General features: G+C 36.6%; 1 long non-coding RNA gene across 2 annotated transcripts in view; it reads right to left on the bottom strand.

Moving 5' to 3' along the window:
• Positions 1 to 11,822: 11,822 nt before the first annotated feature.
• LOC102025104 overlaps positions 11,823 to 26,160 on the bottom strand; it is a 32,271-nt gene continuing 17,933 nt past the window's right edge. The window contains exons 2-4 of one of the 2 annotated variants that reach the window (XR_001236831.1): positions 24,713 to 24,804; positions 24,329 to 24,561; positions 11,823 to 11,952 (exon numbers count right to left, since the gene is read on the bottom strand). This is a non-coding gene — a long non-coding RNA (uncharacterized LOC102025104). Of the gene's footprint in view, positions 11,953 to 23,984; positions 24,562 to 24,712; positions 24,805 to 26,160 lie in introns of those variants that run through there. The other variant, XR_263334.2, reaches the window with a different exon arrangement.

Below are 26,160 nucleotides of genomic sequence, written 5' to 3'. Positions count from 1 at the left end.
TTAGCTCAGCGGCAAAAGCGCCTGCCTGGCAAGTGCAAGGTTGTGAGTTCAGTTCCCGGTACCAGAGAAAAACCAAAAAAAAAAAAAAAAAAAAACCACAAATTTGGTCACTATTCTCAAACATGGCATTTTTCCAGAGCCATAAAAGTGAAGAATAATTGTAGGATTACTCAGATTTTGTCATTTTGTTCAAGGCAATAGACTAGTTCTTATTTTCAATTTTTCTTAATCAATCATAAGCATTCCTAGTCTATTAAATATTTGATTGTGTGAGAAAAGTCTGAAGCAATCCCACTTCAAAATGTGTTAATTTATCTTCATTCCCTTGATAATTTTCTATATTTTCTAATGAGAACAAAATCTGATATAATAAACATTGTTCTACCTTTTCGGAATCTGAATTTTATTTGTAACATGACTGCACTAATGCACAGAGAAGTCATTGAAATTCTAAATGTTTATGCACTTCAATCCTTGCTTTAAAAATGTGGTGCCAAATTTGACAGAATTAAAAGGAGATATTAATATTACTGGCTCAGTAATTATAGGATAAGAATACATAGAAACAGTAAAAATATCACAATCCCAGCATGCTGGGAGGCAGAGGCAGCAGGATCACAAGTCTGAGACCAGCCTGGGCAAGTTGGTGACTTAGCGTGTTGGTTTGGGCTTTTTTTTTTTTTTTTTTTTTTCAAGGGGAACAATATAATACAGGACACATATTTTATAAGATTATTTCTAATAGTCACCCAGAGAATCATATATAAGAGTGAACAGGAAATCTGTCCACGCACTATAGACCAAGAAATCTAGCAGAGGGCGTGGATCTCATGGAAATGTGCTGCGAGAGTCCAGCTGAAGACCTAGAGCTCATAACAATGCCTCCCATGAGTCCAGCTGGAGGCCCAGAGCCCACAATAATATCTCATGCAGGACTGTTTCACAGATTTGCACTGTGAAGGTCAGTGGTGAAATCTAGGAAGTTTGTGCCAGTGAGACGAAGGATCTGTGCTAGCGGGCTGAGGGATCTGCACCAGAGCCATGCAGTGATGCCCAAAGACCCAGAGCTCTTCTGATAAGGACCACAGCTATCCTCAGCAACAGTGAGGTCCTGAGCTCCTCCAATGGTGAAGACAGCTGAGTTCCCAGCAGGAAAGCCAATGCAGCAAGCTTGTCCAGGAGACCAGCAGTGCACCATCTTCCCTTCTGGAACCAGGAAGCGATGGTCAAGGTGAGGACCAGAGCTTGCCCAAAGTGAACTGAAGCCTTCTCAGTGACAACAAGGTCCCAAGCTCCTCAGAGGATGAAAACATCCAAGTGCATCAGGAAAGCCAGCATGATGAGCTCCTGCAACAGAACCAAAAGCTCCTTACAGCTTCTACCAGCTCCCAACAGCCTTCCTCAGTTCCCAACAGCCTACTTCTTCTTCTTCAGTTCTGCCTCCTATGCTGCTGGCAACAGTCTCTAGGTGGGCCTCCCATACCCAGCACCATGCTTAGCCAGTTCAGTTGGGGTTTATAAGTTGGCCACCAGTTGTCAATCCACTATACCTAGCAAGACCCTTCTAAAAAACAATTAAAGGGAGTGGGACTGGAGATGTAGCTCAGTGTAAAGGTATTGAATTCAGTCCCCAGTACTAAAAATAAAAGAATATAGGAGATGAGAATAAGTTTAATAGCCAAAGTCACGTACTTGCTGTTTATAGAACTGAGCTAACAAGTGAATATTTTTTATGATTTCTTTGTGTCCCTCAGAATTCATGTGCTGGAAACTTATTTTTTGTATTCATATTTAATGGTGTTTAGAGGTGGGGTCCTTGGGAAGTAATTAGGATTTGCAGAGATGTTGAGGATGGGACCTCCGTGACTGCATGGTGGTTCTCTAAGGAGAGAAAGACCAGAGCTCACACACTGGCTTTGTCTAGCCTGGGATGCCATCTCCCACATTGTGAGGGAGAAAGAAGGTCCTCACTGTAGAATTAGCAAAGGCCAACACATTGCCCTGAACTTTTCAGCCTCCAGAAGAATAATCTAGAAACAAACTTCTATTCTTTGTAAGTTACTCAGAGTGTAGGTTTTTGTTATACAGCAGGAAACAGACTAACACACATTCTTTTTAGTACATGATGGGATATTTTCCAAGAGACATCCAGTGCAACAATATAAGCAGGTACTATGGGTCAAAAAGAATCACCAGAAAATACTTTTAATGAATGATAATGATAGCATAGTATATTTGTAGAATGCTGCTACATTAGTATGTGTAAGAAAATTATGACTTTAATCATATTTAAAAAGATGAAAGATTTAGAATCTGAGAAGAAAGAGAAATTTAAGCACAAAATAATGAGAAGAAAGGAAATGATAAAGCTGAGAGACAAAATTGATAGATTAAAAAGTAAAGAAAATCAGCAAATCCAAAGTTTAATCCTTTGAAAAAAATAATTAATGATCCTCTCAAAATTGATCAAGAAAAAAAGAATACTTAGGTACCAATATAAGGAAGGAGAAAATGGATAGCAGTATAAATCTTAGACATAAAATGATTGCAACATAAAACATAAAATATTAAAATGATAAAAAATACATTAGATATTAATGAAAATGGCTTTTTTGTAAAAATAATTCACCATAAGTGATACAGACCTCAAAGAAAATATGATAGAGACTTATATTTAAGAAATTAGATTGTTAAATACCTTCCTACAAAGAAAACCAAAAGTTTAAGTAACCATGCTGGAAAATCCCACCAAATAAGGAAAAAATAGTATCAATTTTACATGAACAGTTTCAGAAACCAGGAGAAGATCTCTCATTTTGTAATTTATTTTATGGGAAAAGTATACACCAGGAAGCAGCCAGACAGTGACATTCAAAGAAAAAAAAATTATGGACCTATCTCCCTTATGAACCTTCACTTCAAGTTCTCACCAAATTATTAACAAATAAAATTCAGCAATACATATAAGGGTTAATACATTAATACCCAGTAGGACTGGTCTATAAATGTAAGGTTGGCTAAACACAAAACAATTCAATCCATGTACTTCTTCGCCACAGTAACAAAATAAAGGTGATCAAATGGCCATTTCAATAGATGTGGAAGTACAGTTTGACAGTTTTCCACATCCATATTTGATACTCATTTCCAGCAAAGTAGGGATAGAACAAAATATTTTCAATTTGGTAAGAAGGAAAAAACTTACAGCAGAAATTAGATTTCATGATAAAACATAGAATTAAATTATACTCAATGGTAAAGTTCTTTTCCAATGGGCTGGTAGTACAGTGAGTGTCTATTTCTCCATTTATACTAAAACTTATGTTTGAAATCTTCCTCAGTGCAATAACATAGGACAAGAAGGAAAAGACAAAACCATTGAAAAATATTGTAAAATTGTCTTAGTATATATCATAATGGTGTGTGTAGATTCAGTAATCTATGAAAATAAAAGAACAAATAAATTTACAAGAAGCAAGAACAATATGCAAAAATCAATTGTTTATAAACCAACAATGAGTAAATAGTACATAAATATTTAAATATTCACAAAGACATAAAACAAGTAGTAAACAACTTACTGAAAAGTGTACAAGAACCTATATACTAAAATCTACTTGATACGGTTCACAATAACTAAGTTAATGCCTTAGTAACTGGAAATATCTGCCATGTTCATGGTTTGGAAGACATCACTGTTAAAGTGTGAATCATTCTCAACTTGTTCTAATTATCAAGCAACTGACCAATACATCTACCAGCATTTTTCTGTAGAACTTGATAAGCTGATTTAAAAACATATATGAAAATGCAAAGGACCTTGTATATCCAAAATTAATTCTGAAAACAATGGAGTTGGGAGTTACTTTGCCTGGTGTTCAGACTTAGTATAAAACTGTAGTAATCAAAGTATTGCAGCATTCACATAAACACAAATCAGTCAATAGGAAAGAAGAGGTGCCAGTATCAGGGGCCTTCCTAGTCAACTGAAATTTTGACAAGAAGCCAAAGCTATTCAGTGAAGAAAGAAAAATCATTTCAAGTGATGTGGGAACCTTAGATAGCTATGTGGAAAAAGAGACTTGATAAGGATACAGTATAAATGAATACATCAATTTTTTTTTTTTTTTTTTTAGGAAATTAACAATGGTGGCTGTATTACTTTTTTTTTTTTTTTTTGGTTTTTCTCTGGTACCGGGAACCGAACTCACGACCTTGCGCTTGCCAGGCAGGTGCTTTTTGCCACTGAGCTAAATCCCCAGCCCTGTATTACATATTGATATGTTCAAATTGGTTACTCATACAAACAAATATAGGCATGTAAGATTGATCAAACAATTAAACAAGAGTTGTTCCTTTCAATAGAGTAATAGAAATCAAGATTACAACTCTCTTAGCTATCCTATGTATGCCTATATACATATTTTTCCCGTATTTCATTCTTTTTTCTTTACCCTCATCCCAGTTGTTCCTTCCTTTGAGCACTTTCTTTCCCTTTCATATTATCAATTGCACCTTTTAGATTTTATTCACTCTTTCTAGTTCTTACACTAAGGGAGACAGTACAGTGTTTACACATGTGCGTATGATTTGTTTCACTAATGAGTATGGTCTCTAGTGGCGTCCATTTACTTTCAAAAGCTGCAAGTTTACCTTTATAGCTGAGTAATGTTCCATTATATAAAATACCACAGCTTTTTTATCCATTCCTCAGTTGATGGGTATTTGGGTTACTTCCACGATTTAGCTATTACAAATTGTGCTGCTATAAATATTGGTGCATGTATATTGCTGTGATATGATGTTTTAAGTTCTTCTGGAAAAATATTCAGAAGGGAACTAGCTTGGTTGAATGGGACCTCTAATCCTAGTTTACTGAGGAATCTCCAGACTGATTTCTACAGTGGTTTCACCAGTCTACACTCCGACCAACAGTGGAGAAGGGTTCCTTTTCACCCAATACAGCAAAATTTAAAAAGTGGTAAATTCAAAAAAAATAAAATAAATAAAATTTAAAAAGTGGTAAATTCAACAATTAATTTCAAAAATGTGTTTTTAAAGTAGAGATAAAATATACAAAGCATTAAAAAACACAATAAAATGGAAGGAGAGCACAAATATAAACAGTTAGAACTTACACTGGCATAAATGACAGCATATTCAGAAAAAAGGCCCACATAATAGTCATAAGGTAATACTTTATTAAATTTGTGAAAAATAATGTGAATACCTGCATTAATAGATGATTTTCTAGTGGCTCCAATTGCCTCAGAAGACAAAGGAAATTTACTAGTCTAATCTACAAGGAAAAGAGACTGAGGGATTTTTTTGTTTTTCTAATGCACTAGCCGGACAGTATCACAGATGTATGTTTTCAAACCTTTAAGGACCAGATAAAATTGCCTCAGGGGAAATTTATTTTGAAATCTACTATTAAATTCATTACAAGATCTGAATATATAGCACAAAAAAGAAAAGAACAATCTTACCTAGATTAATATTCACATAAAAACCCAAACTTAGAGAGCAAAGACTAAATTCCTGCAATCATTATAGATTTTTAAAATGCCCTCTGATCAATTGCTTCTCATTCCAGTAAGATGGTTCAACATTAGAAATTCAAAGATGTCAATGGGAGGATATTCTTATTATGGCAAAAAAGAAAATGATTGTTGTGACAGGTACCAACAATGTGTTTGGAAAAATTTAACTCTTATTATATCAAGAATGGGTATATATTACTTAAGTGCTTAAAATTAATATGAAAGTGTCTAACAGCTTTATATTCAGTGGTAATTTTAACAGGTCCATCACCCACAGAGATGAGACAAGGACTCACTCCGTTCCTTTGCCAGCATCACTCTGGTTGCATGAGAAAGTGCACGGAGATGAAACAGGAGGAATAAAATTTAAAGGGAAGTAAACTCATTTTTATTTATACTTCACAATGTTACCTCCAAGAATCTCAAGAGAATAAAAATCAAAAAAACTAATAGAAATTAGAGAGTTCATAATATTGACCAGTTTTTAAGTTAACATTTTAAAAACCAATAGTGCTCCACATAAATAACCAGGTGGAAAATACAGTAGAAGAAAAGATCTATTTAGAAAAGAGTAGGACTACATTTCACATATATGATTAATGTGAAGATTATGTTAAATTCTTCTGAAGGCCCTGAAAGACATATTAATAGACAAAGAGTACTATTCTCAGAAAAATAAACATTTGTATCAGAAAAATACAAATTATCTCTTAGTAAATTAATTCAATCCCAATAGATACAGTATAGTAGTATCAAGATTTTGTTGTAAATTAACACAAGATGATTTAGAATCTTAATTACAAAAATTTCAGACGAATTCATTTTTAAAAAGAATTTTTGTTTGTTTTTGTTTTTGTCTTTTTTCCAATACCGGGAATTGAACTCACGACGTTGTGCTTGCCAGGCAGGCGCTGTGCCACTGAGCTAAATCCCCAGCCCTTTAAAAAGAATTTTCATGAGTTTGGTAGAATTTGCCTTATCAGACATGCAAATACATTGTACTTTCATTTCTGTATCACTAAAACTGATACTGAGTCACAAATAAAAATATCAAATAAATAAAGAGTTATACATACAAGGAAGTGCATTTGGTAATTTAGTTCAATGGTGTTAGGCCATATTGGATAGGAGCAATAATGTACTTGGTAAATGAGGTAGGAATGCTTGATAGACAGTCTGGGAAGAAAATACCTAGACCATTACCTCATTCCAAAATAAATTCCAAACAAATCGGAAATTTAGATGAAAAATATAGGCTTGAAAACAGTAGAGGAAAAGTGGAAATTTTTGTTAACCCAGCAATTCTTCTTTTAGAAATGTATGCTAAAGATAATTTTATCTGCAACAATAAAAGTGTGTGTCCAAGTATATTTATTACATTTGCAGCTCTCTTATGAATTAGTGGAAGCCTGCATGCCTGTAGTATATCAGCAGACATCAAATAAGCATATAATATTATATTGGAACTGATTTGGCTCTGAAAAGAATAAAGCAAACACGCGCACACACACACACCGTTTTCCTCACTGGCTAGTAACAATCAAATAAATGTTAATGTCCTTCAGGATGTAAGTGTAAAGTAGGTCTACATGTAATCATGTGCACGTTGGTATACTTGTAGACAAACTGAAGAGCACAGATGATGATATGCTTATATATGCTTTAAAATGTTATGAATGCATATCAGAAACTTTTAGTTATGAGTCTCTGCAGAAGAACTGGAGTTTTGGTTTGGGAAGTAGACTTTCATTCTGTAATAGTCACTTCTGCTTCATTTGAATAATTTTAAATGTATGTATTTGTATAAGACTTGGCTTTCTGCATGGGGCATTAGACTTTCATTCTACAATATTCACTTCTGTATCATAAACTAAAAGCCTTTTGGGTCTCCTGCAATTAAATAAGAAAGTATGACGTTTGCTTAGGCTACATCTGAATTTTTAAAAGTTTAATTTCTAATGTTTTTGTCTGTTTTTCTTCCTTGTTTTTAGCTAATATTCCATGTAGTCCAACTTATTGGACAAGTCATTTCAAATAACTATAATTACTGTACTTCACAACAATATGACACATTTCAAGGCTCCAATATAACTTTCAGAAGATTTAAATACTCATTTTCAACAAATCCTTACTGAAGACCTACAATGTTTTGGTTTGTATTCCTTAGGCAGAGGAACATCACAGAAAATAAAATTTGGGAGTTCAAAATGCTGATCCACACGCTGAAGTGAGAAGCTTCCAAGGCTAGGATATATGTGTGCTTTGAGAGTTTTTGCATAACAACAACATTCAAGATCTATCAGATGCAGTTAACATTTGTTTAAAAAAATAAATCCACACTATTTAATAAGCATAAATTTTGGGGTGGAGATAGATAACAATTAGACATTAAAGAGAAGACATTCCTTTGCATACAAGTTTTGGCATTATAGAACATACTAAATCGAGTTTATTAAATAGCTACTGGTAGACACAAAGAGCCACTTTGTTTGGAAGGAGATTTGTTTGGATGTACTTATAAAGTTAAATATACAGCTTTGTTCAGCTGTACTCTCACTGCGACAAAATACCCAACAATTACAACTTAAAGGAGGAGAGGCTTGATTGGTTCTTGGTTTCAGAGGGTTCAGTCCATGGTTAACAGTTTCCAAAGCAGGAACAACAGGTTGGAAAAGCACAACAGAGCAAAGGTACTTAGTTCATGACGACTGTCACATTCTACCTTTTCTCAGCTTGACACACAAATACATCTTGTTTTTAATTAGTTGTCCATTGGTACATTTTAAATATACATAATAACCACATTCATCATAGGGACTTTGTACCTTTACATGATTTATCTTAATGCACCTTTTTCCCCCATTCTTTTATCCTTCTTTCAATCCTTCTTCCCCTCCTCATTACAAAAACTTTGTTTCCATTTCTCCTTTTCTCTTTTCTTTTCCCTTTCTTCCCTTCCCCTTCCCTCCTCCCTAGTTCTCATTCCCAGTTGAATGTTTTTTCTTCCTATTTCCTAATACCTAGTAAACATTCTGATCCTTATTTACACTTTCAGTTTCTCACACCAGAGAAACAATGTGATATTTACACATGTGTGTCAAATTTATTTCACTTAAGTGTATGGCCTCAAGGCCCACCCATTTACCTATAAATGGCTCAAGTTTATCCTTCTTTATGGCTGAGTAATACTCCATTGAATTAAACAAAACACATCTTCTTTAACCATTCATAGGCTGATGGGCATTTGGGCTGTTGTTACAGCAAAATTCGGGCTATATTCTGCAAGAGACCAAAGAACTCTATGAGAACAGACAGAGTTTCAATTTAGACCAGTCACCTCTCATCCCGACTTACAAGTCAGGGAAGTGGGCATCGGCCTGCCTTTGTTCCTACCTTATATACATTTTTGGTTTCCATGGTAACAGATTGGAATGTTGTAGCCCTGGCCACACGTTGTTTTCCTTGTGCCATGTAACTGGGTCAGGCTCTGGTCATGAGCCCAACCACATGTCCCCCTTTAGATAGCCATACATTTCCTTTATGGTTACAATGTTTATCTAGGGCCAGGGAGGGATGAAACAACCTAGGCAAGGCCATAGGTTGTTATCTAGGCCCTGGTGTTCTTTGTCTTTGGAGAAACATTCCAGGTCTAAGTTAGGACTGCAAAGTTAACTCTTTACAACCCCTCTGGGATGTTTCTCAAGACACATTTTGAGGCTTGCATTAAGACTAGAATTATTCTATCTTAAAATTATATGCTAAGAGTTTCCATCCCCTACACTGTTTCCAAGATATAGCTGTTAGAAACTGAGCTGCTATAAACATGGGTGTGCACAGATTGCAGTGGTGTGATGTTTTTAATTGTTTCAGGAAGATACAGCTAAGATAATTGTACTATTAAGTTCTATCGGTTTACTGAAAGGAATAGTTAATTCTTAATTTTTTTCATCAATTTTGCATGCCTATATCTGTTAATTGCAGTGGTGTGAAGCTTCTTTGAAAATAACAACTTTCGAACAACTTCTTTGAAAATAACAATATGCAAAATAACAACCATTGTTGGTTTCCTATCATCTTGTTCTGAAATTCTGTATTGTTTTTAATGCTTTTAAAAATTTTTTATTCTCTTTAAAAAAGAAGGGGAACAGCCAGGTCGAATGGAACCTCTACTTTTAGTTTTTTATGGACTCTCCACACTGTTCTCCACATGGTTGCACCAGGCTGCATTCTCACCAAAAATGGAGAAGTGTTCTTTTCCCCACATCCCCACCAGCATTTGTTACTGGTATCTTGACAACTGGCATTCTTTTTGGAGTGAGATGAAATCTCTTCATTGTTTTAATTTCCGTCTTCCCAATAACCAATGATATTCAACGTTTTTTCATATATTTATCTGCTATTTCTAATTTATCTAAGAAGTGTCTTTATTTCAGATGTCAATTTTTGGATTGGGTCTTTAAATTGGGAGGGATCCTATGTTTTTGAGTTCCTTATATATTTTAGATATTAGCCCCTTTTCTGAGGAATAACTGGCAAAAAATTTTCCCACTCAATGAGTTCTTTCTTCACTCTGTTGATGATTTCCTTTGCTATGCAAAAGCATTTTAGTAAGATGAGATTCCATTTGTTGACTCTTTGTGATATTCTTCTTGCAGTCTGGGCTTTTTTCGTAGTCTTTGCCTATACCTATGTCTTTAAGAGTTCTACCTATTTATCTTCCAGAAAATGTACTGTTTCTTAAATCACACTTAATCTCCAAATAAATGCAAAGTCATAAATCCACCTTATATGATGCAAGTATCCCAATACAGCACAAAATGCAAGAATGCTCACCTAAAAGCTCAACAATTTCAGTTATTACTAAAAAATTTAAGCTCAAAATATCCCGAGACTCCAAGCAAGCTCCTAGCTATAAAAATCTGAAAATTAAAAGAGCAAGTTACATATTCACAATATAAAATGGTACAGGTTAAACATTTCCATTCTATAAAAAAGGAAAAGGAATGGGGGAGGGAATAAAGAAGAATAAGATCAAAGCAAGACCGAAACCCAGCAAGGCAAATGTCAAATCTTATATCTACATGTCTGGCATCTGGGGAACATGACGGTGAGATGTGAGTGCCAGAGGGCTTGGGCAGCACCATCCCCATGGCTCTGCCAGTTGTGGCACATGTGACCTCTACCTTGGGTTGGCTGTGCTTGCTGACACAGCTTTCCCTGCTCCTAACATCTCCAACTTCCTCAGGTTTCCACTACACCACTGGCTTCATTTCCACAACTGTACACACTATGCTTTCAGTGGCTCTTGACAGGGACACTGATCCTGTTACATATTTTTGCCTGGTTTCCAAGGCCTTACTTTAAAATCTGAGCAGAAGCCTCCATGTTTACATACCATCCTGTATGCCAGTTAAATCAGCATTATGTGGACAGTACCAGGGTCTGCCACCAGTGTGACCAGTAGCCTCTGAGTGCCTGGCTGGCTGGACACAGTGACATAAATCCAGGGAAACCAATTTCCTAGATGGCCCTTCTCAAAAAGGGTCCCAAGGTCTCTCCTCAAATAAAAGATCTATACTTTTGAACTTTTGAGTGTATGATGGGTACAGTCTTGCCAATTCCTTAAATGCCCTCAAGACATATTACTTCTTTTCCCAACTTAAATTACTTGGTGTTTTTTAAAATGTTAATGTCTTTAGCAACAATACTCTTCTTGACCAAATTTTACATGTACTTATTTTCTGGTCAAAACTTATGCTTTTCAAATCTTTTTGACCTGCTTTTTGCTCCTGATTCTCACTATTAATCTGGATAAAAGAAGCCAGAAGTCCTGAATACTGGGCTGCCTTGATTTTTTTTCTCTTTGGTACATAGTCCCTAAACTTAGTTTCCCACAGTCTTACAGCATGAACAAAATGTAGAGAACTTTTGTGCCAGAGTGCAACATGCATGACCCTTGGTCCAAGTCTCAATAGAGTTCCCAACTGAAGTCTTATAAGCCTGGTCTTTACTCTCCATATTCTTACCAACAACCTAGTCTTCTGAGCTCTAGCAAGAGTCACTCATAAAGCTCGGCTTGCGGTACTGTAGGCTTTCTCCAGGCTAATTTTCCAAACTTGTCACACTGCTCCCCACAAACCAGTTTCAAAGGCTTCTGAACCACATGATCAGGTACATTCACAGCAATGACCCCACTTTCTTGGAGCTCTGCATTGATCAGCTTTCTTACAGCTGGGACAAAATATCCAATACACACAATTTAAAGGATAAGAGGTTTATTTCAGTCACATTTTCAGAGAGTTGAGTCCATTGTTGACCAACTGCAAGGCAGAAATGGCATTGTGGAAGAGAGTGGCAGAGCAAAGCTTCTTAGTTCATAGTGACTGAGACACAGAACAGGTGATCTGCACTAGAGATGGAAGGAACAGGTATCAGATATAGACCCCAAGATGACACCTCCATGACCCCCACACACACACACCTACAAGTGTGCTTCCTAATCCTTTAGGTGATTGTCGAGTCAATCAAGTTAAAAATTGACCTGAACTGTCACACAACCATCATATGACCCATTAGTAGGCATTTACTCAAGGGACAGGAGAAATTCCATAAAAAGTTTGCACACAAATACTCTTATCAGGATTATCCATAATAACTTCAATCTGGAAGCAATACAAGTATCCATCCAGATGTGAAAGAATAGAATACTACTGAGCAATTAAGAGGAACTACCAATAAATTCTCAAGTACATATATATCTCAGAAACACCACGTTCTGTGGAAGAAGCCAGACAGTAAAAGATCACTCCCCTGGACAACAACAGCAAACGGATAAGTGATTGCCTGCAAAGGGATGTGGGAACTTTGTTGCGTTGATGGGAATGTTTTTATTGTGGTAGTAGTTTCATGGGTGCCTATGTTTGTCAAAAGTCAACCAACTGCAGTGTAAATAGGTATATTTTGTTATATGTAATTGATTATTTAAAAGGAAAAACATAAAGCAAATAGAAACAAAGTCATCCTATGAGATTTTTTTAGTTTGGTTGATGTAATTAAGATGAATCTAAATCCTCACCTATGTACTAAAAGTATTCACACACACACTGTCAGAAAAAGGTAAGTACAAATTCTGAGTGGCAAAACTAGAAATGATCAGAAAATAAAATGCATTGCATTTGGATGGCTTGAAGTCCAGGAAAATACAGAGAACTAAAGGAAAAAAGAGCCACATCTGGTATAAATTCCTCCATGGCCATGAGTGGCTCTACTTCCAGACCCACAGCGGAAGATACTGGTTTCTCAGAGGTCCACTGCACACACAGGGAGATAGCAACTGTGCACAGGACACAAAATGTTCTGTGTGATCATGAGTAGAAAGGGAGACAGGGCCTGATTTATGCTTCCATCTGCTCTGGGCTGGCAAGAGCCGTAGTGAGAGATGTGCTCAGCAACCCAAATGTCCTTATGATTTGTAAATAAAACTAAGTCAAACAGCTACAAGCAAACAGTGTGTGGTATATCTTCTGCTCAAATTCAACCATCGAATCAGTGGGGAGGCTGGGTGTGTTGGGCCAGCAAATGTCTCTGGGGTCAGTGTAGTACTCTGGTTTAGAAGTCAAGGATCCTGATCTTCACTTTGAAAATGAAACTATTCAATGTGCAAAATGGATTTAGCATAAATAATGTGGCAGTCCTTATAGAGCGGCCTCTCCAGTGCTGGTGGTCTTCAAACATTTACTGTCTGGCATTTCATGTTACATTTCAAAACCACAAACCATTACAAGCCACATAAATCTGTCACATCAGTTGAATTTGTACATCATCAAATCCCTGTCTAATTTCTCAAAGATTGCCCACTGCTTCAATGAAGTCTAGGCTCTCTGATCCAACGGAGCTTACTAGGTTGTCATATCACCCCTGTTGCAGCTTGTATTTTTAATATGTGAATGAAAGTTCTCCAGGAATGTTAAACAGAGTTCAGCACCACTAGTAGTTCACAGAATATTTAGGCAACCGAATTAAATTCGACATTGCTATAAAATGTCTTTCTCACAAATCCATCCCAAGGAAGACATGCATCTCCTGTATTGGTTGCCATTGTCATCCTAATTAAAATTATAGTGTAGGAACAATTCAGGCCTGTCTTTCATCTGGAGGTTGCTCTCTCATCCCTTTCCCTGGAAACTCAAAGTCTCTCTACTTTCCTTGGAATATATCAAAATCCCCCTGAGGCCATCCCTCTAATTTTGCTCACTCTTCACCCTTCTTGTTCCAATTATTTGCCCCACTTCCTCGGCTTGTGTTATCAGCTATTTCTTTAAAATAATGAAATATTATTAAAATTGCATCACTGAACTGTTGCACATGGTAGACATCAATATGATTTTAAAATCTTGATATTCTTAAAGGGAAGAAAGAAATTTATCCCCGGAAGCTTGCCTTACCTTTCCTTCTTATTCTCCAACCTCCTGTATCTTCCCTGGTTATCAGGCACTTTTATCTCCCACTGGGTTCCATTACCTCCTGCCCATCTACTAGATGTCATTATCACTTCTAGGCACAACTCTGGAGCCTGCCACCTTATCATGCTCAAGTATTGCCTGCCAAGAACCACTGTCTCTCACTTCAAGGCGGCAGCACTGCCTGAGGTGTGAAATGACGTGGAAGGATATCTCTCTCCCCTTTGGATTACACTCGATTGGCTGGAACTTGATCTAATACTATTTGTGCTCCAGTCTCTTAAAGTGTTTTATTGGCCTGGGTGATTCTGTTTTATTTATTGTCCCCACCCCGACCCCATTCAAGAAAGGATTCAGACACTTAGGGTAGACACTTGGCTTGGCTGAATTGCAAAGTCTGCTAAACTCAAAATTGTCCAGGTCCTACAGGCCCAATCCTAACTTAACACATTAAAAAATTAATGAAAGAAGCTGATTTCCTTGTTTTCTCTTTTCCTTTAAATAAACCTTGCACAACAGGTTTTCCTTTCTTCAAGCAACCTGACATCTGGTTGACCCCTGGGAGAATCTCCTGGCACAGATGTGCTGGGGGAGGGCAGTTAAAGCAACTTAAAAGAAGACAGCCAGGGTACTTATAATCCATGAAATTTACAAATTTTTATATAAGCTTTCAACTCAACTATCATATGAAATTCTGTTATAAATGTTAGTAGTATTGTTTTCTAAATACATGTAATATGCATTTACATTTATTATAGAATTTTGGTTCAGATATTTGATGAGTTCATTGGGAGAGATCCTAAGGTATTTTTTTGGAAGAGTTATGGGAAGTTTTGAAATACTTGAGGTGTGGTGTTGGCAATATCATATTTATACTCTATAGTGGCTTCCTTGGCTGCTGTGTGGTGATCCAATTGAAGAGAAGAGTAAAGACATTTGCATTTGGCCAGGGGCGAAATTGTGCAAGGTTATGCTAGGGAGATGACAGTGTAAGTGGAGAAAGGACACAAGAGACTTAAAAAATATTTTGGAGATGTGAAGTATATTTCATTCATACAAATGCTTTAGTCAGCTTGAGCTACCTTAAGTAAATTACTATAGACTGGGTGGCTTAAGAAACAGAAAATTTTTCCTTGTACTGTAGTTCTAGAGGCTTAAATCCCAAGACTAATGTGTCAGCATAGTCAGGTGCTGGTGATGCCTCTCTTGCAAGCTTACCTTCTCACTTTGTCCTTACACGGGAGAAATAGGACAGAAAGGAAAAGAAATAGGACAGAAAGGGAAGATAGGGAGAGGGGAGAGAAAAGAGGGGAGAAGTAGGAAGAAAATAGATACAGGGACACAGAGAGAATGCACACTAGCTCTGTGGTTTCTCTTCTTATAAAGGCACAAATCCCATCATCATGACCACACCCTCATGACCTCATCTAAACCTAACTTCTTCCCAAAGATTCCATCTCTAAATATACATTGTACTTCCTATTCAAGAAAAGATTCACACATGGGGTTAATGGCACAGTTGGCTTATTTTACATTATGGGTAAGAGCTTCAACATGTGAGTACAATATGGTGAATGGGTCCATAGTGGCATATGTATACACACACACACACACACACACACACACACACACACACAGAGTCCATATCTGCGGTCATGTTGATCCAACTGGCTACAAACTCTTTCCTTATGTAGACATGAGTAAAGGTGTTTTCTAGATTTGAATGTCAACACAGATGGTCTGTGATGGTGGTAATGATCTCTGCAGCTCTAGATTCTCCACTTACAGGTAACCTTAGTTTTCTCATCGTCAGACTGAGGTTACTGAAGTGTGTATTGCAGAAGTTTAGAAGTAGAGGATAATATATTCTTAAGGCCTGATTGAAAGCCTGATATTTTTAAGATATAAATGATTTTTTTAATTGTAAAGCTGATTTTTTGCATGTTTTCTCCAAAACAGAGTCAGAGAATAAGAATTTATTAGTGTTTGTCCAACATTCTCTTCAAACCATTTGTTGTGAGTCACTATAAATGTATTCTGCACTTAAACATTGGCAGTTTCTGTAAATTCATCTTTAAAAATAGTCAACATTGTTTATTTAGTAAAGAGTCATATATAGTGAGGGGTAGCTCTGCACCAGACATGGCTAAGGGCTTGAGACCAAATAGTGAACAAAAAGAAGTTGGTGTTGAGCCCTCATGAAGCTTACAGTATACTTGTGAATATAAATTTTAAATAAATAGTCACAAACTGAAGGAGTACTGTGAAATGGAAAGTATATGGTGGATGGGAAGATGTAACGAACAGGTAGAGCTGAACTAGTCTCGGGGATTACTTAAAACATCTTTGAAGATGAAACCCTTGGACAAGACTTGAAAGATGAACAAGAATGATGCAAGTGCAAAGTTGAAAGAAAAATATCCCAGGCAAGGAGAACAGCATGTCTTCATGTTTGGAGACATGACAGATTAGGGCTCCTCAGAGAAAGTAGTAGAAAAACAGTGCGACTAGAAAGCAGAACAGGAAGGACCAAATGATCTAGAATGAGTTCTGGGAAGTGGATGAACACAGAACATGAAAGGTCTTACAAGCCACATTAAGAATATTGGACCTTTCTGTGGGCAAAAAACCAGGAAATGAATGAAGATCTTCAAGCTTGAGAGATCATACAATTTTCTGGTCTTTAATCAAAGACTAGCGGTGCCAAGAACTACAATAGATTAAAAGATTCCCATGGGCTTTGCAAAATACGGTTAGTACCTTGGGCCACGCCTTTTAAGGGTTTAGGTCTCTTTCTTTGAACAATTGTTCATCAGTGATTCAAAGATGCACCTACTAGGAGATATCGGTAGGAGGAAATGACAAGTGGTCTATCCAGATATAGAGATATTCTTAGGAACATAAATAAATAAATAAGATAAACTCAAAGCTCTATGACACATTTTTATAAAGTAAATGGGTAGAAATATTTCTATTCCTACTAGAAATGTTTATGTTGCACTTAACAGAAAACCCAATATTCAAACTGACTCATGAAAGATTAAGTTAGTTATGTCAAAGAGTAGGAAGTTCTGAGATTAGGCAGCCTCAGGTGAGCTGAGACTATGGGTTTCTGCTCTATTCCTACTCTGTGCTGGCTGTTTCCTCCTGGCTTTCTTCTGGTGGCAAAATGTCTACAGTAACCTTGCACAGCATGACTCAAGGGAAGAGAGAGCATCTCTTCCAGTTGGTCTCTATTAAAAGTAAGAAATATATTTCCCAGAAACCATGAGCAATCTTCTCCTCATATGATTCAAATTAGGTTTCATATCCATTTTTGAAACAAGTCTGTGGTTGGGGGATTTCCATGCGCTAATTGGCTTAGGCCTGTGCTCCCATTCAACTAATGTGGCAAGGCTGACGGGACCAGCATTGGACCAGTCGTGCTCACCCACTATGATGGGGGAGGATGAGCTGCCCTTGAAACACCTTCACCATGCAGAAGATGGGTGGGGACATAGACAAGTTAAGGGCCTGTAAGACAGAAACAGAGGGATGGATTCTACGTAGAAACCGGGATCATTCTGTGTAGATAACCACTTATATGAGAGTTTGGTAAACACGTCCTGTAAAGGAACATATAGTAAATATTTTAGGCCGCTGTAACCAGTCAGCTCTATCACAGTAGTAGAAGGCATTCATAGACAATATGTAAATATGATGTATCATAGACAAAATATAAATGTGAGTATATTCCCATAAAACTTTATTTACAAAAATAGGTCAAATGTGATCCTTGGGACATCGTTTAGTACCCTTGACCTTTATTGTTTTATATTAATTACTACATTTCAGCCTGCTTCTCTAGATGGCTTTCCAGCTGAAAATTTCCCTTGATGTTAATATTTGAGTTTACTTTACGCACAAATGAAAATGCTAGGTGCATGGTTCCTCTGACACCTAGTAGAGGGCAGTTATAAGATAACAAGATAAGGAGCGTGTTTTCCCCCAGGACACATACCCTGTGGGTAGGCTCCCAACTACAGAAAAGGCTGCTTTGTCACGCGATGACATTTTCAAATGGTGTTATCTGAAAAGCTTGAAACTTAATCCAAATAAAGAATGTAGACTTCTTTTCATATTCATTGTCCTGCATACTAATAAAGCTTTAAAAATTTTGCTAAATGTGGACTTGGACATGAGTCATATCATTTTTACTGGTGGAGTCATCACTAAATTAGAAAGACAAGGCTCAAAGACGTTAAGAGGATATTAAAGGTGATAAATGTGCTACGTTACTGAGACTGAGTGTCCAATATTTGTATGTTCTTCCTAGTCTTTTTGTACTTTACAGTAGAAATTGGGGGATTAATCACAGGGGACAAGAAAGAAGGGTTTAATTTTACATTAAAGAAGAGGGAAGAATGGGTAAATGCTTTCTCACTGACTGCAATACGCTCATTTTCTGGCAGGAAGTTTGACAAGAAGTGATTTCTGACTCACTTGCTTCAGTTTCCAACTGGAGAGATGTGGAGGAGGTCAGGAGCTACAAAACAAGCATCCAGAATCCGAAAAGCGAAGCCAGGGGGCCAGGATGAGGCAGATAACAAAGAAATCAGAAAACAGCAGATTTTAGATAAATGAAACTGTAACCACTGTAACAGAGAAAATGAAAAATTAATAATACTGAGCAACCATTAGATGTTCTTACTGGCTGAAAAGCAATATGGTGAAATGTGTCATCCCAAATTGGATTTTTTGGTCTGGAAGGTAATGATGAAAGATGGTGAAATAAATCACACTTACAAAAGTTAAAAATCATACTTGTGTATTTTATCAGCCTGTTGGCATCCAAGCTGGACAAAATGCTCTGGAGATGCTGTCTTGGACTGTGTATACTTTGGTGCTGTCAGTACAAGTTATCACAGTGACTCAGGGGGGATCTTTGCTGAGCCCTGGCATTGGAAATGTCTTTCTCCCCCTCTCCTTTAATAATACAAAGAATTAGAAGTTAGGTATTAGTCCCCCAAACCCTGTCTATGTTCTCTATTTAAATTCAAACACACACTAAAATATACCATAGATTAAAAATGGTAGAAGGCTTCCAGATTCTCAGGACCACCTGGACAAAGACGACAATTCAGAGTAACAACCTGCCAGAACTTAATATCAATTATTCTAAATATAAAGCAGAACTGAACTGAGAAAATCTCTGCTCTGTCTTCAGGGTAAGACAAACCAATCCTTAGGAAATGCAGTGTGATATTTATAAAAGATTTTAAGATGCTTTCAATGACAAAACAGCAGAAGCATCCTTTTGAAACTTACAAACATATTCTGTAAGGCAAGAAAATCGTTCTTCCAAATCTCACTCCCCTAACTATGTGTGCCCTTGTAAAGATTTTTAAGTCCAGAAAAGCAAAAGAAGCACATGGAGAAGGTAGGTTGTGGCCCTGTCTATTCCAACAGGAACTGTCTTTTAGAGTAGAGTGCGAATGAAAAATGGAAAACTCTCAAAGGCTGTGCATTCTGGAAGTTTTTGTTTTGCAAATATTGTTTAGAAATCAAAGAACATCAATAAGGAGTGGAGAAAGTGACCTCTTTTCTGGTACTCTGCATGATCCGAGAAACTTCTCCAGTCACACACTATAGAAATTGTCCCTGAAAGTGTACCCTTATCTCTTTTCTTTTGAACAGAAAAACAGATGTGAAAACCTCCCAAGAACCAGGAATCAGGCTGGAGGTTAGAAATACCCACCAATATCTACAATTTGGAAGCTGATTTATCATCATACAACATATAGATAAAGAGACCAAGATCTACCTTCTCACCTCACCTTCCCCTGAGAATTGAATGTGCTCCATCTTGTTAGGAACGAGAAGAAAGCAAAGCCTCCTCCAAGTGTTTAAAAGTGGGGTGCATTAAAATTACTCTAGAGCCATGTACCAGCACAGCATGTGAATGACTAAGAAGAGGCAGTCTGAGGATTACCTAAGGCAGAGTCCATGTGAGGATTCAGACCTCTATTTGTTTAGCTTTCTCAACTTGGTTAAAGTTGCCATAATCCCTCTCCTGTATCGTCCAAAGAGGCTGAGATAAAAGGGAGCTTGTGACTGAACAATGAAATTTGAGAAAGGGGAGATGGAATTGCTTTCAAGTTATGGAGGCTGGGATACAGAAGGTCTGCAAGAAATTAAAGGCATAGTAGTAGAATTAAAATTAGCCTCAAGAGCAGTGAAGAGTAAATAAAAGGATGCTATGGAAGCCAAATTTGCAAATTTCCCAGAAAAGGCATGATCTGGCTTGCATCTACTTCTTTAGCTTTTGTTCCTTGCCCTCACTCCCTATTCCTCAGCCACAGGTTTTTTTTTATGTCCTCAAATTCACCAAGCTGGTTATTAATTTGGTTAGGACATGTTCTTCCCTACTCTTCTTGAGTGGGTTTGAATCTCAGCTCAGCTAACATACTGACCTCTGGACACCTTGGGGCATGGTCTCCTTACCTACCTATCTGATTGGTACCAGATCCTCGCTCTGTCTTCAGAATTAAGTGAGATAATAAATACAAAGGTCTTAACCCAGATCCTTGTGCACAGTAAGTGTCCAAAACATGTAAGGTGCTGATAATACTAGTAATGGTCTAGTAGAAATTTCTTGACTATCTTGCTCACTAGACTAATAATAAGCTATAAGAAAAACAGATTTTTTGTCTTTTTGTTTGTTTTTATACATTCTGCACCCAGATTATCCAGAAAATGTTGCAAAAGTTAAAATGAAGCCATCACAGAGCTTTTATATATGTGTGTTTGTGTTGAGAACTTCTAAATTCTAGCTTAGCACATTTCAAGTACAGAAATTTTGTATGAAGGAAAGGCAACTTTTTGAGCCAAAGAAAGACTCCTGTATTCAAAATAAGGTTCACTATATTTCATTCAATTTCACAGCAACACGTAATTCAGAAAATGACTCAACAACATAAAGGAAACGTAAACCTTTATTTGAGGAAGTAATCAGGAAAAAAGCTAATCTGTGAATCAAAATGAAAAAGTTAGGCTTGTATCAAAGTTCCATGATGTAGATTAAATGACAGATGATAGTGAGAACCTGAAAGTAATTTTGAGAGGCAAAGGTCGTGATCCAGGGATTCTGTACTATTAAGATGTACTTTCATGGGAAGGTGACAGAAAAACATCCCCACATAAAGGACCTAGATATATTAGCAATATTAGGATTCCTAAAATATTAGGAATGTGCTCTCTATGAAAAAAAAGTTTCCTGAAGAAGAATTATAGCCAATTAAGGAATCAAAGTAAAGGTTTGAAATTAGGAAAATAATTGTAGTTTTGGCAATGTGCAGTGAAATATGTTAAAATTAATAGAGCTCCAAATTATTGAAAACTGAATGCAAATAACAATTGTCTTCACAAAAGAAGATAAAATATTTTGATGCACAGTAATGAGTTGTGTAAATTTATAACAATATTACATTAACAAAGCCCAAGATGAGAATGGGGAAAATAAAATTAAAAATGTATTAAATACTGTTCTTATATTGGGATGGCCAAAAAGGCGAATGTTTCTTCATTCTAATGATTTGAAAACTATAGGCTAAGGAATATACTGTATTTAAAAAAAATAAAGGTAATTCATGAGGGAAAATAAAAGATATTCACAGAAGTGAACTTCCAAAACTACTTCAGAAAGTGTCAAGAAAAGTGAGATAAGTGTATTCAAATCAAGGGGGAGTATTTGGAGGGGATTAATCACTTACTGAAATAACTGTTTACTGTACCATTTTTTAATTTAAACATTCAGTGTATTTTCCAATCAGAACTCATATAACACTTATAAAATGACCTATAAAGGTGATAAACCTCCTTTTAAAAGAGGAAATTCTCAAATTGATGTGTTAGTAGAACAAAGACCAATTATCTTCTGTTGACTGAAGATTCATCCTAAACTAATTTATATAAAAAACACACAATAGATAAATGGAAGCAAAAAGAAAAAAATAAGTTTTAGTAGCACTAGCAGACTGTATAGGATTCAAAATTGACGGCATCAAAGGAGTCTCTGAGGTCAAGAATACTATTTGATGTTATACAAACATAAATTTAATATGGAAGGCAGACAGGTTCTAACACACAGTAAGAGCTTTTATGTAGGAATAGATAAGGGTGGCAAAGAATAAGCAAATGACAGATGTTTGTAAATGTATCTAAGAATATGTATCCTGTGTTTACTAGGTATATATGTCATTTAGATCAGGATTTCAGGAACTGTCCTTCAAGTATTCTATGTTCTTATTAACTCTTGACCTGCTTCTTCCAGGTCAGTGAAATATGTGTGTTTATTCTCCTGATATGGTTGTTTGTCTGTTTCTCCTGCTTTGCTTGACAATTTTTACTTTGTCTAGTTTTGGTTATCTTATTAGAAGAATAGAATTCCAGAATACTTATTCCTGGTGAAATGAAACATTTTATTGTGAATTGTCCCTCTGTATCTCTTACAGTACTTTTTATTTAAAAGAGGAGTAAGAAATTAATGTAGGTCCACTTTCTTTTGTTTAGTGCTTTGCAAGGTATGTCCTTTTCCATTGGCTTCTTTTAAGCCTCTATGTACCTTTCTTGCTGGATGTGATTCATTTCAATATTGAGTTTTTATCTAGTGTGATAGTCCTTCATTTTTCAATTGGGGTATTTAGTTCATTTATATTCAGTGATTGTGGGTGTATTTGAATTTAAAACTGCCACCTGACTATGTGCTTTTTGTTCATGCCATCCTGTTTATTCTATTTTAGCCCTTGTCTTATTATAGAAACAAAATTGAATAGTTGTCCTATGAATTACAGTACCTGTATATAATATCAAAATCTAATGTCCATTGATATGCTGACCCTCTTCCTAGAGCAAAGTAAAAACCATTGAACACTTCCAACATTTTTATCCTCTGACCTACTTTCCTTTGTTGTCATGTGTTTTAATTCTTTTTATATTTTAAAATTCACCAAAGCATTATTAGTATTTATCTACAGAGTCAATAGATACTTTACACCCTTTCATCTTGAAGAAGTTTCTGTACTCACATTAAAATGTGCATATATCAAAGTTATAAGTTTATTTGCAGGAAATGGATGAAGAAATCATTAACAAAGTTTCACAACCTCTTTGGTTTGCGGCTTCATCATGGCAGGCATTTACTGAACAAAAGTCAAAAGCCTGCAGTCTGGCACATAGTGTGACAATGGGCCACCAAAGTAGTGGCTCAATGACTCAGAAACTCAAACATGTAGGATGGCTTTATCTGCAAATCTTCTATTTTGTTTTGACTTGATCTTACCCTCAGCCACCTCATACATCCTAATTAAATTTCTAAATTAAAATTGCTTTTCTTTTAGGATTGCATGGCACTGTTTTGCTTTATTAGGACATGTTTGCAATACATTATGACTGAATTTACCATGTAGAGTTTGTACGTGTACATAACACATCTTAATTCTTTTCTGTCCCCCACCCCCCCTCAACCCTCCCTGCTCCTTCTGTTAGTTCCCTTCCCATTTGCCAAAGTGCTATTTCCACTTCTTCAATTCTTTTTTTCTATCCCCTTTATCTCTCCTCCTCCCTCTATCTCTTGTTCCCCTTCCCATTTGAGAAAGCTCTCCCTACTTTCTGTTATCTTCCCTTTGTTTTGCTCTTTACAGGATTTATACTTTTGGTGTCTCATATAAGAGGAACCATGTGATGTTTAAGCTTGTGAATCTGATTTATTTCACTTAATATTATGGTCCCAAGGTGCATCCATTTACCTCTGAATATCTCAAGTTCATCTCATCTTTTTTATGGCAGAGTAGTTGAAAGGACCAGAAACACCCTGGTTATGGCAAATCCAAGGCCAGGGACCACAGAGATGAAATAATCCAGTCAACTCCATGGCAGTGAAGCCCCCACTCTGCTCCAATTCAGCAGTGAGAGATGGTAACAAAGCAGGTATTTTTGGGTCGAGTGTAACCCTCTCCAAGGACAGGGAAGAACTAAGTAAACTGTGTCAGCTGATGCCTTCTAGCAATGAATCCTAATGGAATTCCAGGAGTGGGAACCCTGCAAGAAAGGCCTTGTGCATCTATGGGATCTGAATCTATCCATTCAACTAACCAAGGATTGTGTACTATGGCCTAAGAAGGTAGCATCGATACTCAGAGGTCCAGGTGGCTTTTCCTTGCCGTCATTTCCTAGACCTCACAGTGTAGCAACTCTTATGCAACATTTATATGGTATTAGAAGTAGTTTAAGGATGAGTTAAAGTATACAGGAAGACTGGATATGCTATGTGCAAATACACCACTTTACCTGCAGCACCGGAGCATCCCGGGATTTTGTATTTACACAGAGTTCTGGAGTCAATTATCTGAAGATAGAGACAACTGTAAGTGGTACATCTGGGATCTGCTGTTTTCCTAGGCAGCTGGTAGGTCCTATGCGGTTTCTTGAGCTCAACAAGAGCCGACCGTGGATGCAAAGTAGGTTACTTCCCCACTTCTTGTGGCTTCACATGGGTGCTCTTCCCACTTCCTCTTTTGGGCCTTAAAATGAAAAAAGAGGTTGGGGAGGAAATGTAAAGGTCTTGATGTCTTTACCGCCATCTTGCCCAACATGATCTTTCTATTAGAGAGAGGGTCCTTTGTCATGCCTAAGTCTTTTGTCCACTGCAAGTAGGAAGACCTTGTATCTTACCTGTATTTGTGAATTTGCTCAATATAGACCCTCTGCGGGTTTGATCCACCAAATCTTGTATTCGAACTGCTCCTAAGATGGCAGCCTATGGACTAAAGGAAAAGTTATAAATGTACTTTGAAGATATCAATATGTAATACAACAACCATTGTTAATTCCCTACCACTTTGTTTGTAACTCTGTATTGTCTGTACTGTTCTTGTGATGTTGTAAAATGTTGTATGTCTGTTAATGTTGTCCTCCTTTTATTTTTAACATAAAAAAAGTTATAAATGTAGAAGTATAAACCATACTGTTTCCACTGTTCTCTCTCCCAAAGGCGGAAGTTAGATCTTATCCACAGGTGAGCAGAGTACAGTACTGCAAAGGCAAGGCACACATTGTTTATTTACTAAAGAGAGTTGACAATTCTGTACACATCATTAGGCCTTTGTAGAACTGGGCTAGGATCCTCAAGGGAAGGGTTTTCTTTCTTCTCGAATGTTCTTTAGCCTTTGCTTCTTGGAGTTGTCAAAATTAGCCAATAAAATACAAGACACTCTTGTATTACACAGGACAGTTAGTGAAAAATTATTTGCTGTTTATCTGAAATTCTAATTTATCTGGACATCCTGTACATTGTCTGGTCACCCCGACGTAGCTTATACTGATGCCTTATTGCCCCGCCTTTCATTGTTCAGGATTGTTTCTATCTCAGATGTTTTGTTTACAGGTCTGTAAAACAATGGGACTTGTAGTCCGTACTAGCACCCGTTTTGAAGCCAAACTTAGAGTGTGACTGAATTAATATAAAATTAGTTTGCTTTGACATGGATTATTTCATATCATTCTTGACAAGATTAAAGTTGTCAGGAGTGTAAGATGACCCAGCCCATAGGATCTAAAGGTTAAGTATGGCACCATTACATGGACACCTGATTCTAGCAACAGAGCTATAGGCAGTGGCTGGTTAGCAGTAAAGTTTAGATCAGTGCAGTTCAGTAGAAATATAAGCTAAATTTCACATATAATTTAAAATTTTCTAGTAGCCACTTTTATAAGTGAAAAAATAAATAAAATTAATTTTAATTTTGTATTTAACTCAGATTACCTAAAACATTGTCTTTCCAACATAGAATCAATATAAAGAAATTATTAAAGAAATCTTTTACCTTATTTTAATATGGAGTCTTTTGTGTGCTATATCTCATCAGAAATATTTCATGTGTAGAATTTCATAAAATATGTAGTTGAAAAAATAGACTAGCATACTCAGGTATCAAACATACTTAACAGTTTTTTAATAACTGAATTGAGTATAGTCTTTTTATATTTAAACTAAGTAACAGTAAAGTTAAAAATTAAATTTCTTATTCTCGCCCGGGATATAGCTCAGCGGCACAGCGTCTGCCTGGCAAGTGCATGGCTCCTGAGTTCGATTCCCGGACCAAAAAAAAAGCTAAATTTCT

Source organism: Chinchilla lanigera, unplaced genomic scaffold (assembly GCF_000276665.1).
Source record: "Chinchilla lanigera isolate Chin_1 unplaced genomic scaffold, ChiLan1.0 scaffold00066, whole genome shotgun sequence".
In the NCBI taxonomy this organism is placed as follows: domain Eukaryota; kingdom Metazoa; phylum Chordata; class Mammalia; order Rodentia; family Chinchillidae; genus Chinchilla; species Chinchilla lanigera.
This window is presented reverse-complemented; position numbering and strand designations above follow the sequence as displayed.